The sequence below is a fragment of the Tachyglossus aculeatus genome, unplaced genomic scaffold (assembly GCF_015852505.1).
Source record: "Tachyglossus aculeatus isolate mTacAcu1 unplaced genomic scaffold, mTacAcu1.pri scaffold_75_arrow_ctg1, whole genome shotgun sequence".
Lineage (NCBI taxonomy): Eukaryota > Metazoa > Chordata > Mammalia > Monotremata > Tachyglossidae > Tachyglossus > Tachyglossus aculeatus.
The window spans coordinates 671,749-689,175 of record NW_024045092.1 but is presented as its reverse complement, the minus strand read 5'-3'; positions in this window follow the sequence as shown (position 1 = coordinate 689,175).

The window sequence follows — 17,427 nt, the reverse complement described above, 5'->3', positions numbered from 1 at the left end:
GATTCAGAGCCCCCACCTCCCTTTCCTTCCTATTTGGATGATCACAAGAGGTCACAGCGAGAAGAGGCCGGTTCTCTGAACAGCAAAGGAAGGGACAGTGACCTTACCTGTAGGCTGAGGGCCTCAGTGTCCTGGAAAAGAGAGGCATGATGATAGGTTTGGGCAGAAACAGAGAGGACTCCCTACCTGCCCTCTGTCCCTTCCTCCCCACAAACGCAGGGGCTCCCCTAGACCAGTGAACACGGCAACTGGGAGTCAGGAGAGAGAAAGGGACAGGGTCACTGAATGTGATGACTTGGGATGAGTCCATCCTAAGAGCAGGGGGAATCTTATGGGGATCCCACAGACCAAGGGTCCCCTCTCTTCTGCCTGCTGTTAACCCACTGACGCCAGGTCTGAGCTTTGTCACTGCTCTCAGGCCTGCTGCTGCTGCTTGGAGAGATTCTGAGTCCTAGGTGTGGACTCTACTGCTAAGCTCCTTCTAAGGGATGAAGGGAGCTTAAACCATGGGCCAAAGACCCCCCCAGCTCCCTGAGCACAGGTCCCCATTAGAGACCCTTTGGGAGGTATGGGAGAGCCCCCGCTCCCGTCCCCTGATTTCGTTACGTTTCCGGCCCTTGAAGTGGTCGGTGAGTCCCGTGGCGAGGGAGATGAAGCCCAGCAAGAAACCCCCGACTCCGCTCAGCATCTTGCTCCGGACAGATTCAGACTGGGCCTCTGGGGAGGTCACACGGGGTCATCCCGCAGAGTCCCCACCAGGGACATTAGTAGCTGGCTTGGGAGTTGGGGAACAGAGAGGCCGGGAGGTAGCCTGGTCCCTTTTTGAAACTTAGACTGGGGGGAGGGGGATAGGAGTCAAGTGTCATCCTCCTCCTAGGATTCCCATCGAAGTGAGAGGTAGAAGGGCAGGAAGGACCCTGCCTACTTGTTTTGTTTAATTGTCTGTCTCCCCCTTCTAGACTGTGAGCCCGTTGTTGGGTAGGGATTGTCTCTGTTGCTGGATTGTACTTTGCAAGCTCTTTCGTACAGTGCTCTGCACACAGTAAGCAGTCAATTAGTACGAGTGAATGAATGAATGAATGAGCCTGGGTCTCTGCTCTGAACCAGCCTGGGAAGGGATAGAAGAGGAAAGCCCAGGGCCAAAGGTAACGACTCCTGGTGGGGAGTCTCCCGTCTCTCAGATCTACCCCCCAAGCCCCCTAAGGATGAGCCCAGGGCTTTGAGGGGCCAGTGGCTGGGTCCTTTGATCTCCATAGTGATGAAATCAGTGGTGCTGGAGGTCATGCTGGGGCATACCCTCAGGACACAGAGGGTCAAAGAGGGACACCGGCCACAGGGTGTGGCACTGGGGGTGGTTGTGGAGGGGGTGGCCTCTCACTCCACTCCACGGTGACGGGGTCCTGCACGCTGTGGTGCTTCACATGGCAGGCGTAGACAGACGTCTTTGCCCTTGGGGGTCGTTTCCAGCATCACCAGGACCTGGAAGGTCCAGTCTCCGTGATGCATCAGGTCCGTGTGCACGACTCCCTCCTTCTGCTCCTGTCCATTCCGCAAGCACTGGACTTTCATTCATTCATTCATTCATTCAATCGTATTTATTAGGCGCTTACTGTGTGCAGAGCACTGTACTAAGCGCTTGGGAAGTACAAGTTGGCAACATATAGACACGGTCCCTACCCAACAGCGGGCTCACAGTCTAGAAGGGGGAGACAGACAACAAAACATATTAACAAAAGAAAATGAATAGAATAAATATGTACAAATACGATAAATAAATAAATGAATAAATAGAGTAATGAATACGTACAAACATAGATACATATATTCAGGTGCTGTCGGGTGGGGAAGGACGTAAGGCAGGGGGTATGGGGAGAGGGAGGAGGGGGAGAGGAAGGAGGGGGATCAGTCTGGGAAGGCCTCCTGGAGGAGGGGAGCTCTCAGTAGGGCTTTGAAGGGAGGAAGAAAGCTAGCTTGGTGGATGTGTGGAGGGAGGGGCATTCCAGGCCAGCGGGATGACGTGGGCCGGGGGTCGACGGCTGGATAGGCGAGAACGAGGCATAATGAGGAGATTAGGGGCAGAGGAGCAGAGGGTACTGGCTGGGCTGTAGAAAGAGAGAAGGGAGGTGAGGTAGGAGGGGGCTTGGTGATGGAGAGCCTTGAAGCCGAGGGTGAGGAGTTTTTGCGTGATGCGTAGTTTGATTGGTAGTCACTGGAGATTTTTGAGGAGGGGAGTAACATTCCCAGAGCGTTTCTGCACAAAGACGATCCGGGCAGCGATGTGAAGTATGGATTTACGTGGTGAGAGACAGAAGGATGGGAGATCGGAGAGGAGGCTGATGCAGTAATCCAGACGGGGTAGCATGAGAGCTTGAACGAACAGAGTAGCGATTTGGATGGAGAGGAAAGGGCGGAACTTGGGAGTGTTGCGGAGGTGAGACTTGGGTGTCTCCCGGGTAGAACCCCGTCCTGGAGCAGAAGAACATCTGGTGTTATTCCAGGGGCTTTGCCGTAGCCTCGGAGACCTTCACTTTGGACTGAACAGGGGGAGGATGGAAGGGGGAGAAGAGGTCAGAGACGATGGGACTGTCCTCCCTCAGGCGACCCAGTAGCACCAAGGGCTTCCTGTCCAGTCTGACCCTAACTCTTTCTGGTGCTTCCTCAATCAATCAATTAATCAATCAATCAATCAATCGTATTTATTGAGCGCTTACTGTGTGCACAGCACTGTACTAAGCGCTTGGGAAGTAAAAGTTGGCAACATATAGAGACAGTCCCTACCCAACAGTGGGCTCACGGTCTAAAAGGGGGAGACAGAGAACAAAATGAAACATACTAACAAAATAAAATAAATAGAATAGATATGTACAAGCAAAATCAATAAATAAATAAATAAATAGAGTAATAAATATGTACAAACATATATACATATATACAAAGAGTTCTACTGCAGCTTTGTTGCAATAAGGAACCTGAAAGATGATCTCCGACAAACGGAGCATGGGCATTTCTCTGCAGCAGCCTGGGCCCGGGATCTAGTCCCCGCTCCTCCATTTGTCTGTTGTGGGTTCTTGGGCAACTCACTTCACTTCTAGGTTCCTCAGTTTCATCATCTTGCCATGGACGGTGAGACATGGTTTAGGGTCCAACTCTGGCTGTTCCAGCTTCACGACGCCAACCCAGCCGTATTCGTATAAGTCTTCTTCATCGTTGTTATTACACAATCCCAGTGGGTGCATCTGCACGATCTCGCCCTCGGCGCTGAGCGTGGCCCCGGACCGGGAGAAGCGGCCGGTGAGGCCGGTGGTGTAGGTGGTGTAGTCGCCGCTGTGGCTGGACTCGAACAGCACCACCTCCACGAAGGCTGTCTCCTTGGCCCGCGCCGCGCCGGGGCCCGCCGCTGCCAGCAGCAGCCCCAGCAGCAGCGGCCGGAGCGGCGGGGGGAGCGGGGGCGGCGGGGGCTGCGGGAGCGGGGGCCTCGTCCACGATGTCTCCAGCCCCCCTCCTCCCAACCCACCACCACCTTCCACCCATCTCCAAGTAGTAGTAGAAGTGGTGGAATTTATAAGTGCTGTGGGGCTAGGTGGGAGGAGGAAGAAAGAGAGCAAGTCAGGAAGGAGGGAAGTGGGAGAAGAGGAAAAGGGGAGGTTAGTCTGGGAAAACCTCTTGGTGGAGATGTGTCTTCAGTAAGGCTCTGAAGAGGGAGAGAGTCATCGTCTATGGGATACGAGGAGGGTGGGCGTTCCAGGCTAGAGGCAGGACATGGGGGAGGGGTCGGCGGCGAGATAGACGAGATCAAGGCACAATGAGACGATTGGCATTAGAGGAGGGATTGTGCAAGCTGGCTGTAGTGGGAGAGTATGGAGGTGAGGTAGGAGGGGCAAGGGGATTGACTGCTTGAAGCCAATGGTGAGGAGGGTTTTTTGATGTGGCAGTGGATGCACTTGGATATGTGACCTTCGGGCATTTGATATTTGCCCCACCTGCATCCTCACGGGACTGATGTATATATCTTTAAATAATAAAGATATATTATATAATATGTATATATATATATATTTAAATAATATACTATATCTATATATTTAATATAAATTGAGAAGCAGAAAGCGTAGTGGATAGAGCTCAAAAGTCTTTTAGGTTCTGAGTCTCTGAGTCTCAGAAGGCCTGGGAATAAGAAGGTCATGGATTCTAATTCCAGCTCCACCACTTTTCTGTGTGACCTTATCCAAGTCACTTCACTTCTCTGTGCCTCAGTTACCTCATCTGTAAAGAACAAGAATAATGATAATAATCATGGTATTTGTAAAGTGCTTACTGTGTACCAAGCACTATACTAAATGCTGGGGTGGATACAAGCAATTGGACACAGTCCCTGTCCCATGTAGGGCTCTCAGTCTCAATTCCCATTTTACAGAAGAGGGAACTGAAGCCCAGAGAAGTGAAGTGACCTATCCAAAGACACACAGCAGACATGTAGTGGAGCGGGGATTAGAATCTGTGACCTTCTGACTCCCAAGCCCCTACTCATTCATTCATTCAATCGTATTTATTGAGCGCTTACTGTATGCAGAGCACTGTACTAAGCGTTTGGGAAGTACAGTTGGCAACATATAGAGACGGTCCATACCCAACAGTTGGCTCACAGTCTATCCACTACACCTGTAAATTGGGGATGAAGGCTATGAGCCCCATATGGGTCAAAGACTGTGACCAACCCCATTTGCTTGTATCCAGTCCCGTGTTAAGTACAGTGCCTAGCACATAGTAAGTACTTAATAAGTGGCAATATTATTATTGTTATTATTGCATATTATAAATAATTTATATTAACGTCTGTCTCCCCCTTTAGACCATAAACTCGTTATGAGCGTGGGATGTGTCAGCTGTTATACTCTCCCAAATGCTTAGTACAATGTTGTGCACATAGTAAGTGCTCAATTAATAGCATTAATTGATGGATTAGTCTGTAAAATGGAGAGTAATAGTATGACCAATGTAGAACATAGACTGCATCCAAATTGATTAGCTTGTCTTTACCCCAGCGCTTAGTACAATTGCTGAAACCTGGTAAAACCTTAGCCAATACCATAAAATAAAATAAAATGGAATAGAATAAAATAAAATAACCAATAGCATTAAAAAAACTGGAACACGGTTTGCATCCAAATTGATTAGCTTGTCTTTCCCCCAGCACATAGAACTGTACCTTATTACAGTGCTTGGCACATAGTAACCACTTAACAAATACCATCATTATTACCTGGAACATAGTAAACACTGAACAAATACTATAAAATAAAATAGTGAATAGCATTATAAAAAGGAATATGGAATGCATCCAAATTGATTAGCTTGTGTTTACTCCAGTGCTTAGGATAGTACCTGGAACTTAGAAAAGCCTTAACAAATAGAATATAATACAATACAATACAATAAAAAGGAATAGTATTTTTTAAAAATGGGACATAGACTGCATCCAAAGTAATAAGACTGTATTTACCCCAGCACTTAGTACAGTGGCTGGTGCATAGTAAGAAATAACACGGCAGTGTGGGTAGAACATGGGCCTGGGAATCCGATAGTCACGGGTTCTAATCCCTCCTCTGCCACTTGTCTGCAGTGTGACCTTGGGCGGGTCACTTTGCTTCTCTGTGCCTCAGTGATGTCATCTGTAAAATGGGGATTGAGCCTGTCAGCCCCTCGGGGGACGGGGACTGGGCCCAACCGGAGTGGCTTGTATCCACCCCTGCGCTTAGTATATTGCCTGAACCATAGTAAACACAACAAAAGTCATGATTATTATTATGAGTACGCCTTTAATGAATAAAATTAAATGACGAATACCATTTTACAAATCGACTAGATTGAATCTGTCCTAGGGGTCAGTACAGAGCCTGGAACAGGGTACACTTTGAAGAGATGCCGTAAAAATGAAATAAAATCAGGAATGTAGTTCAAAAAAGACCCAGGAGGCAGTGGGACGTGTGTGGAGCCATCATGGGGATGTTGTCCCGGCCCGGGGAGGGGAGAGGCGTCTGCGGGGGTCGGGGATGGAGAGGAGAAAGGCTCTGGGGAGTGAGGGGAGGGGAGAGAGGGTGGATCAGTGGAAAGAGCAGGGGCTTTGGAGTCAGAGGTCATAGGTTCAAATCCCAGCTGTGCCAATTTTCAGCTGTGTGACTTTGGGCAAGTCACTTAACTTCTCTGTGCCTGAGTTACCTCATCTGTAAAATGGGGGTTAAGACTGTGAGCCCCCTGTGGGACAACCTGCTCACCTTACAACCTTCCCAGCGCTTAGAACAGTGCTTTGCACGTACTAAGCGCTTAATAAATGCCATTATTATTATTATTATTATTACATCCCGGACCTCCAAGTAGGAAGGTGATAAATTCTAATCCCGCCCCTGCCACTTATCTGCCGTGTGACCTCGGGCAGCTCACTTCCCTTCTCTGTGCCTTGGTGACCTCATCTGGAAAATGGGGATGGAGACTGTGAACACCACGTGGGAGGGGTGCTGTGTCCAACCCGATTAGTTTGGATCCACCCCAGCGCTCAATACAGTGACTGGCGCACAATAAGCACTTAATAAATTCCGCCTCTGTCTCTTGTCTGCAGTGTGATCCTGGGCAACTCATTTCACTTCTCTGGGCATCGCTGACCTCATCTGTAAAATGGGGATGGAAACTTTGAGTACCGTGCAGGACAGGAACTGCCTGATTTGCTTGTTTCCACCCCAGGGCTTAGTACACTGCCCGGCATAATGTAGGCATTTAAAAATACCATACTTGTTATTGATTATTATTATCATTATGATCTCCTGACTCCCAGGCCTGTGTATCCACTACAGAAGCGCTTAGTACAGTGTTTTGCCCACAGTGAGTATTCAAAAAATACGAATGAATGAATAGAAACCCTCCCTTGACTCCAGGGCTCCCTCCAGTTATCGCCCCATCTCCCTCCTACCAATCCTCTCTGAACTCCTTGGGCAGGTTCTCTAAACCCCCTGCCTTAAATTCCTCTCCTCCAATTCTCTCCTTGATTGATTGATTGATTGATGGAGAAGCGAATGGTTAGATTGAAAGGGGACAGGGAGACGGGAAGGGCTTTGACGGGAAAGAAAGAGTCACATAGAGGAGTGTTGGTCTGAAAGGAGCTTGTCAAGGACGAGGAGGAATGGAGGTTCCAGAGGACGTAGGCATTCAATCAATCACTCAATCAATCAATCCTATTGATTGAGTGCTTACTGTGGGCCGGGCAGTGTACTAAGTGCTTGGGATAGAGCAACACGACAATATAACAGACATATTACCTGCCCACAGTGAGCTTACAGCTTAGAGGTGGAGAAAGATATTACTATGCATAAATTGTGGAAATGGACATAAATGCTGTGGGGCTGGGGGTGGTGGTGAATAAAGGCAGCAAGTCAGGGAGATGCGGAAGGAAGTGGGAAAAGAGGGTCTAGTCAGGGAAGGCTTCTTGGAGGAGATGTGCCTTCAGTAAGTCTTTGAAGGTGGAAGGGGCGAGTGATTGTCTGTGGGGTTAGAAGAGGGAGGGCATTCCAGGCCATAGACAGGACGTGGGCTAGGTGTTGGTGGCGAGATAGACGAGACCGAGGTATAGTGAGAAGGTTAGCATTGGAGGAGCGAAAGGTGTGGGCTGGGTGGAAGGAGGGAAGTGAGGTGAGGTACGAGGGGGCACTTAAACCTTGGAACTGCACGTCTTCTCACCTCAAACAGAGCATACTTCATTCATTCATTCAATCGTATTTATTGAGCGCTTACTGTGTGCAGAGCACTGTACTAAGCGCTTGGCAAGTACAAGTTAGCAACATAACCCTGCACTCTCCCTGACTTTCCTATCAGTGTTGACGGCACTACCATCCCTTCCATCTCACAAGCCCGCAACCTTGGTGTCACCCTCGACTCCGCTCTCTCGTTCACCCCTCACATCCAAGCCATCACCAAAACCTGCCGGTCTCACCTCCGCAACATTGCAAAGATCCGCCCTTTCCTCTCCATCCAGTCCGCTACCCTTCTCGTTCAATCTCTCATCCTATCCCGACTGGATTACTGCATCCTCCTCCTCTCCGATCTCCCATACTCCTGTCTCTCCCCTCTTCAATCCATACTTCACGCCGCTGCCCGGATTGTCTCTGTCCAGAAACGCTCTGGGCATGTTACTGCCCTCCTCAAAAATCTCCAGTGGCTACCAATCAACCTACGCATCAGGCAAAAACTCCTCACCCTCGGCTTCAAGGCTCTCCATCACCACGCCCCCTCCTACCTCACCTCCCTTCTCTCCTTCTACAGCCCAGCCCGCACCCTCCGCTCTTCTGCCACCAATTTCCTCACCGTGCCTCGTTCTCGCCTGTCCCACCGTCGACTCCCAGCCCACTTCATCCCTCTGGCCTGGAATGCCCTCCCTCCACACATCCACCAAGCTAGCTCTCTTCCTTCCTTCAAGGCCCTACTTAGAGCTCACCTCCTCCAGGAGGCCTTCCCAGACTGAGCCCCCTCTTTCCTTTCCCCCACCTCCCTCTCTCCATCCCCCCCCACCTTACCTCCTTCCCCTCCCCACAGCACCTGTATATATGTATATATGCTTGTATGCATTTATTACTCTATTTATTTATTTATTTTATTTGTACATATTTATTCTATTTATTTTATTTTGTTAATATGTTTTGCTTTTTTCTCTGTTTCCCCCTTCTAGACTGTGAGCCCACTGTTGGGTAGGGACCGTCTTTATATGTTGCCAACTTGTACTTCCCAAGCTCTTAGTACAGCACTCTGCACACAGTAAGCGCTCAATAAATACGATTGAATGAATGAATGAATGAATGAACATATAGAGACAGTCCCTACCCAACAGCGGGCTCACAGTCTAAAAGGGGGAGACAGACAACAAAACAAAACATATTAACAAAATAAAATATATAGAATTAATATGTACAAGTAAAATAAATGAATAGAAAATAAATATGTACAAACATATATACATATATACAGGTGCTGTGCGGAGAGGAAGGAGGTAAGGCAGGGGGATGGGGACGGGGAGGAAGGGGAGAGGAAGGAGGGGGCTCAGTCTAGGAGGGCCTCCTGGAAGCCCCTCTATGCCTCTTCATTTCCCCTCTATGCATTCAAAGCCCTACTGAAACCCCATTTCTCCAAGAAACTTTCCTGGACTCATTTCCCAGCACACTGAGACATGTCTTCCTTTCAGTCAAATCGGGCATTTTTCATTCATTCATTCATTCATTCATTCATTCATTCATTCATTCATTCGTATTTATTGAGCACTTACTGTGTGCAGAGCACTGTAATAAGCGCTTAGAAAGTACAAGTCGGCAACATATAGAGACGGTCCCTGACCAACAACGGGCTCACAGTCTAGAAGAGAGATAGGAGAGTCTAGAAGGGGGAGACAGTCAACAAAATAAAACATGTCGACAGGCATCAAAACCGTCAGAAAAAAAATAACATTAAAGCTACGTGCATAATTAACAAAATTAATAGAATAGTAAATATGTACAAGTTAAACAAACAAGAGTACTAAATCTGCACAAATATATAAATATGAAAGCTGTGGGGAGGGGAAGGAGGTAGGGCGGGGTGGATGAGGAGGAGGAGAGAAAAAAGGGGGCTCAGTCTGGGAAGGCCTCCTCTAGGAGGTGAGCTCTCAGTAGGTCTTTGAAGGGAGGCAGAAATCTAGCTTGGTGGATGTGTGGAGGGAGGCCAATCCATGCCAGGGGAAGGACTTGGGCTGGGGGTCGATTGCGGGACTAGTGAGAATGAGGTACAGAGAGGAGGTTAGCGGCAGAGGAATGGAGGGTGTGGGTTGTAGAAGGAGATAAGGGAGGTGAGGTAGGAGGGGGCGAGGGGATGGAAAGCCGTGAAGCCAAGAGTGAGGAGTTTTTGCCTGATGCGTAGGTTGATTGGTAGTCACTGGAGAATTTTGAGGAGGTGAGTAACATGCCCAGGGCGTTTCTGCACAAAGGTGATCCGGGCAGCAGCGTAAAGTACAGACTGAAGTCGGGAGAGACAGGAGGATGGGAGATTAGAGAGGAGGAGGATGCAGTAATCCAGTCGGGATAGGATGAGAGATTGAACCAGCAAGGTAGCGGTTTGGATAGAGAGGAAAGGGAGGATCTTGGCGATTTTGCGGAGGTGAGACCGGCCGATTTTGGTGACAGATTGGATATGTGGGGTAAGCGACAGAGTGGAGTCGAGGATGTCACCAAGGTTGCGGGCTTGTGAGACAGGAGGGATGGTAGTTCCGTCTACAGTGACGGGTAAGTCAGGGAGAGGGCAGAGTTTGGGAGGGAAGATAAGGAATTCAGTCCTGGACATATTGAATTTTAGATGGCAGGCGGACATCCAAATGGAGATGACCTGAAGGCAGGAGGAGACACGAGCCTGTAGGGAGGGATAGAGAGGAGGGACAGAGATGTAGATTTGGGTGTCATCAGCGTAGAGATGATAGTTGAAGCCGTGGGAGTGAATGGGTTTACCAAGGGAGTGAGTGTAGATAGAGAACAGAAGGGGCCAAGACCTGACCTTTGAGGAACTCCTACAGGAAGGGGATGGGAGGGGCAGGAGGAGCCTGCAAAGGAGACTGAGAATGAACGGTCAGAGACATAAGAGGAGAACCAAGAGAGGACGGAGTCTGTGAAGCCAAGGTTGGATAGCGTACTGAGGAGCTGGGGATGGTCCACAGTATCGAAGGCAGCTGAGAGATCGAGGAGGATTAGGATAGAGTAGGGGCCGCTGGATTTAGCAAGCAGGAGGTCATTGCTGACCTTTGAGATGGCAGTTTCAGTGGAGTGTATGGGACGGAAGCCAGATTGGAGGGGGTCAAGGAGAGAGTTGGCGTTGAGGAATGCGAGGCAGCAGGTGTAGACGACTCGTTCTAGGAGTTTGGAAAAGAAGGGTAGGAGGGAGATAGGGCGATACCTAGAAAGGGAGGAGGGGTCAAAGAGTGTTTTCTTTAGGATGGGGAGACCTGGGCATGTTTGAAGGCAGAAGGGAAGGAACCAGTGCCAATGAGCAGTTGAAGATGGGAGTTAAGGAGGGGAGGAGGGAAGAGGCGATAGATTTCATAAGATGAGAGGGAATGGGATCTGAAGCACAGGTGGACGGGGTGGCACTTGAGAGGAGGGAGGAGAAATCATCTGAAGATACTGCTGGGAAGGATGAGAGAGTAGCAGATAGGGTTGAGAGCGGGGGAGTTGGAAAAAGGGGAGGAGTGACATTCAGGAGCTCAGACCTGATGAAGTTAATTTTACTAATGAAGTAGGCGGCCAGATCGTTGGGGGTGAAGGATGGAGGAGGGGGAGGAACAGGGGGCCTGAGAAGGGAGTTAAATATACGGAAGAGCTGACGGGGATGAGGGACATGGGTGTCAATAAGGGAGAAGAAATAGTTTTGTCTGGCGGGGGAGAAGGAAGCGTTAAGTCAGGAAAGGATAAACCTGAAGTGAACAAGTTTGGCTTGGTGTTTAGACTTTCGCCAGCAGCGTTCAGCAGCTCGAGCATAAGAGCGAAGGAGGCAAACAGTGGGAGTGATCCAAGGCTGTGGGTTACTCATACAAGAGCTGAGAAGGGAAAGGGGAGCGATCGAGTTGAGTTGAATGAAGAGGGTGGAGTTGAGAGCAGTAATCTGGTCATCAAGATTGAGTAGAGAGGATAGGGAGGCGAGGTGCGGTGTGATCCGCTGAGAAAGATGGCTGGGGTTGAGAGAGCAGAGGTCTCTGTGAGGTAGTAATATATATTTACAGGGGAGAGGAGTGTGAGTGAGGAGGCAGGTGAGAGGTTTATGATCAGAGAGAGGGATTTCAGAGTTGGTGAGGGTGAAGATAGTGCAGCGGTGGGAGATGATGAGGTCAAGGGTTTGACCAGGTTGGTGAGTGGGCGAGGTGGTGTGGAGCAGGAGGTTGGCAGCGTCAAGGAGAGATAGAAGGCGGGAGGCAGAGGAATCACCAGGGACATCCATGTGGATGTTGAAGTCTCCGAGGATCAGAGTGTGCATGGAAAAGGAGAGACGGAAGGTGAGTAAGTGGTCAAAACCGTTAAAGAAGTTGGAGGTGGGGCCGGGGAGCGCGGTAGATCACGACTACAAGAATCTGGAGGGGGTGGTAGAGGCAAATAAAGTGAGCTTCAAAGGAGGGGAAGGAAAGGGAAGGGGGAGGAGCAATAGTGCGAAAGCGACATTGGGGAGCGAGAAGGAAACCGACGCCTCCTCCTTTTCCGGTGAGTCTGGGGGAGTGGGAGAAAAAGAGCTGGAGATAGCAGCAGAAGATACCTTGTCATCCGGAGTGAGCAATGTTTCGGTTAAGGTGAGGAGGAGTAGAGAGCTGGGAAGGAATAGGTCTAGGATGAAAGGGAGCTTACCTCTAAAGGAAAGGGGATTCCAAAGGCCACACTTCGCAGCAGCTGTGGAGAGAGGGAAGGGAGGAGGGAGGGAGGGGGAAGGGTGCGAGTGGTGGGGAGTGTTTGGATTGTGATCAGTTGGCGGGGCCTTGGTCCGGAGAGGTGGAAGAAGGGTGGCGATGAGAAAAGAGACCTGGGATGGGGTGCAGGCGGGGAGGAGGGGAGGGAGGGTGTTGGAAGGGAGGAATTGAGGGTTGGCGTTGGTACAGAGGGATTCTGGGGAGGGGATGAGGAGGAGGCATGTGGGTGGGGGAAAGAGAGGGAACGAATTGGGTGGAAGAGGGAAAGGGGAGGGTGAGGAATGGGAAGGGCTGTTGGGATCAGGGGAATTAATAGTTCATGGTGAGGTCAGCAAGGTAAATGAGAGCACGGCAGGTGGTTAACAATTAACATGCAGTAGCAATAGTGCAGTAGCAATAATAAAATAAGTAGATGAAATCACAGAGAGTAGCTAACAATGAACATTGCGTTGGCAATAATAAGATAAGCAGATGATGACATCACAGAGAGCTGTTAATTAATATGTGCTGGCAAAAAAATAGGCACATGACATCACAGAGAGCAGTTAACAATTGAATTGCGATGGCCGTAAAATAAGCAGGTGATGACATAATTGAGAGACGTTAACAATTAACGTTCGACGGGAATAATAAAATAAGAGGATGATGACATCACATAGAGCAGTTGACAATTAACATGCAGAAGCGACCCTAAAATAGGCAGATGATGGCCAAAGCAGAAGGATGAATTGCCCATGGGTCAGTCAAATAAAATCAAAGAGGCTAATGGCAAGAAGAGTCCAGGGACTCTTGGCAAGAATGGTGGTGGAGGATGGAGTCCAATGGATGGCAGTTCTGGAGTCGGGCGGAACAGTTAAGGGGGGTTATGGGGGAGGAGATGCTTGGGGAGAGGAGTGAACAGCCAAATGAGATTCTGATATATCTATAGATATCTGATATATCCATAACTAGATATAGAGATATAGACAATGTATGGATATCTCTATCTATAGATATCTACAGATATATATAGTTATATCTGAGATTCCGATACATCTATAGATATTCGATGTATCTGTATCTAGATATATAGATATAAAGATATCTACATATCTATATTTCTCTATAGAGATGCATGTAGATATGTCGATGTCGATATATCTAGATGTAGACATATCAGATATCTATAGACATATTCGTTCATTCATTCAATCGTATTTATTGAGCGCTTACTGTGTACAGAGCACTGTACTAAACTCTTGGGAAGTACAAATTGGCAACAAATAGAGAAGGTCCCTATCCAACAGCGGGCTCACAGTCTAGAACGGGGAGACAGACAACAAAACAAAACATATTAACAAAATAAAATAAATAGAATAAATATGTACAAGTAAAATAAATTAATAAAGAGTAATAAATATGTACAAACATATATACATATATACAGGTGCTGTGGAGGGGAAGGAGGTAAGGCGGGAGGGATGGGGAGGGGGAGGAGGGGGAGAGGAAGGAGGGGGCTCAGTCTGGGAAGGCCTCTTGGAGGATGTGAGCTCTCGATAAGGCTTTGAAGGGAGGAAGAGAGCTAGCCTGGCAGATGTGCGGAGGGAGGGCATTACAGGCCAGGGGGAGGACGTGGGCCGGGGGTCGACGGCGGGACAGGCGAGAACGAGGCACAGTTAGGTTAGCCGCAGAGGAGTGGAGGGTGCGGGCTGGGCTGTGGAAGGAACGAAGGGAGGTGAAGTAGAAGGGGGCGAGGTGATGGAGAACCTTGAAGCCAAGAGTGAAGAGTTTTTGCCTGATGCGTAGGTTGACTGGTAGCCACTGGAGATTTTTGAGGAGGGGAGTAACATGCCGAGAGCGTTTCTGCACAAAGGTGATCCGGGCAGCAGCGTGAAGTATAGGCTGAAGTGGGGAGAGACAGGAGGATGAGAGATCAGAGAGAAGGCTGATGCAGTAATCCAGTCGGGGTAGGATGAGAGATTGAATGAGCAGGCTAGCGAATTGGATGGAGAGGAAAGGGCGGATCTTGGCGATGTTGCAGAGGTGAGACCGGCAGGTTTTGGTGACGAATTGGTTGTGAGGGGTGAACGAGAGGACAAAGTCAAGAATGACACCAAGGTTGCAGGTTTCTGAGACGGAAAGGATGGTAGTGCCGCCTACATTGATGAGAAAGTCAGGGAGAGGGCAGGATTTGGGAGGGAAGATAAGGAGTTCGGTCTTGGACATATTAAGGTTTAGATGGCGGGCAGACATCCAGAATTCCTTAATGCCAACTATCTTCTTGACCCGCTTCAATCTGGCTTCCGTCCCCTACATTCCACGGAAACCGCCCTCTCAAAGTTCACCAATGACCTCCTGCTTGCCAAATCCAACGGCTCATACTCTATCCTAATGCTCCTCCCAACATCAGTCATTTGCTTTCAGGGAATAGTTCTCCCACATGGCCCCCAGGTGGAAAAACCACAGCTATTCAGGCACCTTTCTCACTTCACACTCCCCTCCTTCCCCCCAACAACTCCACAGCTGTGAAAAATCAATAGAGAATACTCCTTTTCTCGTCTACACTGTGTGTGAGCTTCCTGCCCTTTATCTCAGCCAGCGCCAAGCCAAGTGAATGAAGCCAGAGCTGGCTGATGGCTAAATTTAGACCAGCCCCATTGTCTAATGCTCCTCGACCTCTCAGCTGCCTTCGACAGAGTGGACCACCCCCTTCTTTACAATACACTATCCAACCTTGGCTTCACAGACTCTGTCCTCTCCTGGTTCTCCTCTTATCTCTCCGGTCGTGCATTCTCAGTCTCATTTGCAGGATCCTCCTCCCCCTCCCATCCCCTTACTGTAGGGGTTCCTCAAGGGTCAGTTCTTGGTCCCCTTCTGTTCTCTAACTACTCTCACTGACTTGGTGACCCCATTCGCTCCCACGGCTTCAACTATCATTTCTACGCTGATGACACTCAAATCTACATCTCTGCCCCTTCTCTCTCTCCCTACCTCCAGGCTCGCATCTCCTCTTGCCTTCAGGACATCTCCATCTTGATGTTTGCCCGCCATCTAAAACTCAACATGTCCAAGACTGAACTCCGTATATTCCCTCCCAAACCTTGCCCTCTCCCTGACTTTCCCATCGCTGTTGACGGCACTACCATTCTTCCCATCTCACAAGCCCGCAACCGTGGTGTCATCCTCGACTCCACACTCTCGTTTACCCCTCACATCTAATCCTTCACCGAAACCTGCCGGTCTCACCTCCGCAACATTGCTAAGATCCGCCCTTCCCTCTCCATCCAAACCGCTACCCTGCTCGTTCAATCTCTCATCCTATCCCGACTGGATTACTGCATCAGCCTCCTCTCTGATCTCCCATACTCCTGTCTCTCCCCACTTCAATCCATACTTCATGCCGTTGCCCGAATCATCTTTGTGCAGAAACGCTCTGGGCATGTTACTCCTCTCCTCAAAAGTCTCCCGTGGCTACCAATCAACCTACGCATCAGGCAAAAACTCCTCACCCTCGTCTTCAAGGCTCTCCATCACCTCGCCCCCTCCTACCTCACCTCCCTTCTCTCCTTCTACAGCCCATTCCGCACCTTCTGCTCTTCTGCCGCTCCTCTCCCTCTAACCTCCTTATTGTGTCTCGTTCTCGCCTGTCCCTCCGTCGACCCCCGGCCCACGTCATCCCCCTGGCCTGGAATGCCCTCCCTGCACACATCCGGCAAGCTAGCTCTCTTCCTCCCTTCAAAGGCGAGGGCTCACCTCCAGGAGGCCTTCCTATACTGAGCCCCCTCCTTCCTCTCCCCCTCCTCCGCCTCCACACCCCCCGCCTTACCTCCTTCCCCTCCTTACAGCACCTGTATATGTGTATATATGTTTGCACGTATTTATTACTCTATTTATTTTATTTGTACATATTCATTGTATTTATTCTATTTTGTTAATAGGTTTTGTTTTGCTGTCTATCTCCCCCTTCTAGATTGTGAGCCCGCTGTTGGATAGGGACCGTCTCTATATGTTGCCAACTTGTACTTCCCAAGCGCTTAGTACAGTGCTCTGCACAAAGTAAGCGCTCAATAAATACGATGGATTGCATGAACTGAATGAATGAACCCCATCTCATTGAATCAATCACTTAATGATATTTATTGAGAGATTACTATGGGCAGAGCACTGTACCTAGCGCTTGGGAGAGTGCATTACAGCAGGAGCCCACGAGGAGCTTACAGTCTAGAAGAGGAGATGGACATAATTATAAAGTAAATGAATTATGGGTATCGACATAAGTGCTGTGGGGCTGAGGGAGGTGTGAATAATTGGAGCAAATCTAAGTGCAAGGGAGTAGGACAAGAACAGAGGAGGGTTTAGTTGTGGGAGGTCTCTTGGAGGAGATGTGAGTTCAAAAAGGCTTTGAAGGTGGAGAGAGCGTTCGTTTGTTTAATATGAAGAAGGAATTTGTTCCACTCCAGAAGTAGGACGCGGGCAACAGCTCAGTGGTGAGATAAACTACACTGAAATCTCATACAATTCCCATGTCATCACATCAGCCAATTTAGCACTCGTATGTTCATCTGTATAGCGCACTTCTTATTCGTTCATTCCAGATTTTCAGATAGGTTTTATTTGTGCTCTGACTCCTGTTCCTATGGTGCAAATTCAAGTTGTATCTGCCTCCCTCACTAGCTTATGAACTTTCAAGGACAGGGGTGACTTCTGTTGCTCCCAGATTCCTGCACTCAGTAAATCCTCCGGACCTCAGTTATCCCATCTGTGAAATGGGGCTTAACACTGTGAGCCCCATGTGAGATAGGGACTGTGTCCAGCCTGATTAGCTTGTATTTACCCATGTGCTTAGTACACATGGTCCTTAAGACATACCATTAAAATTATACATATCGATAACAGTGATGGTGGTGGTGAAACATTTCTTTAGCATTTACCTAGCTATCACCCATTTCTTCTTGAGAAACCCAGCAACAATTTGTCCAAGTCTCATCGGACTTATTATTAAT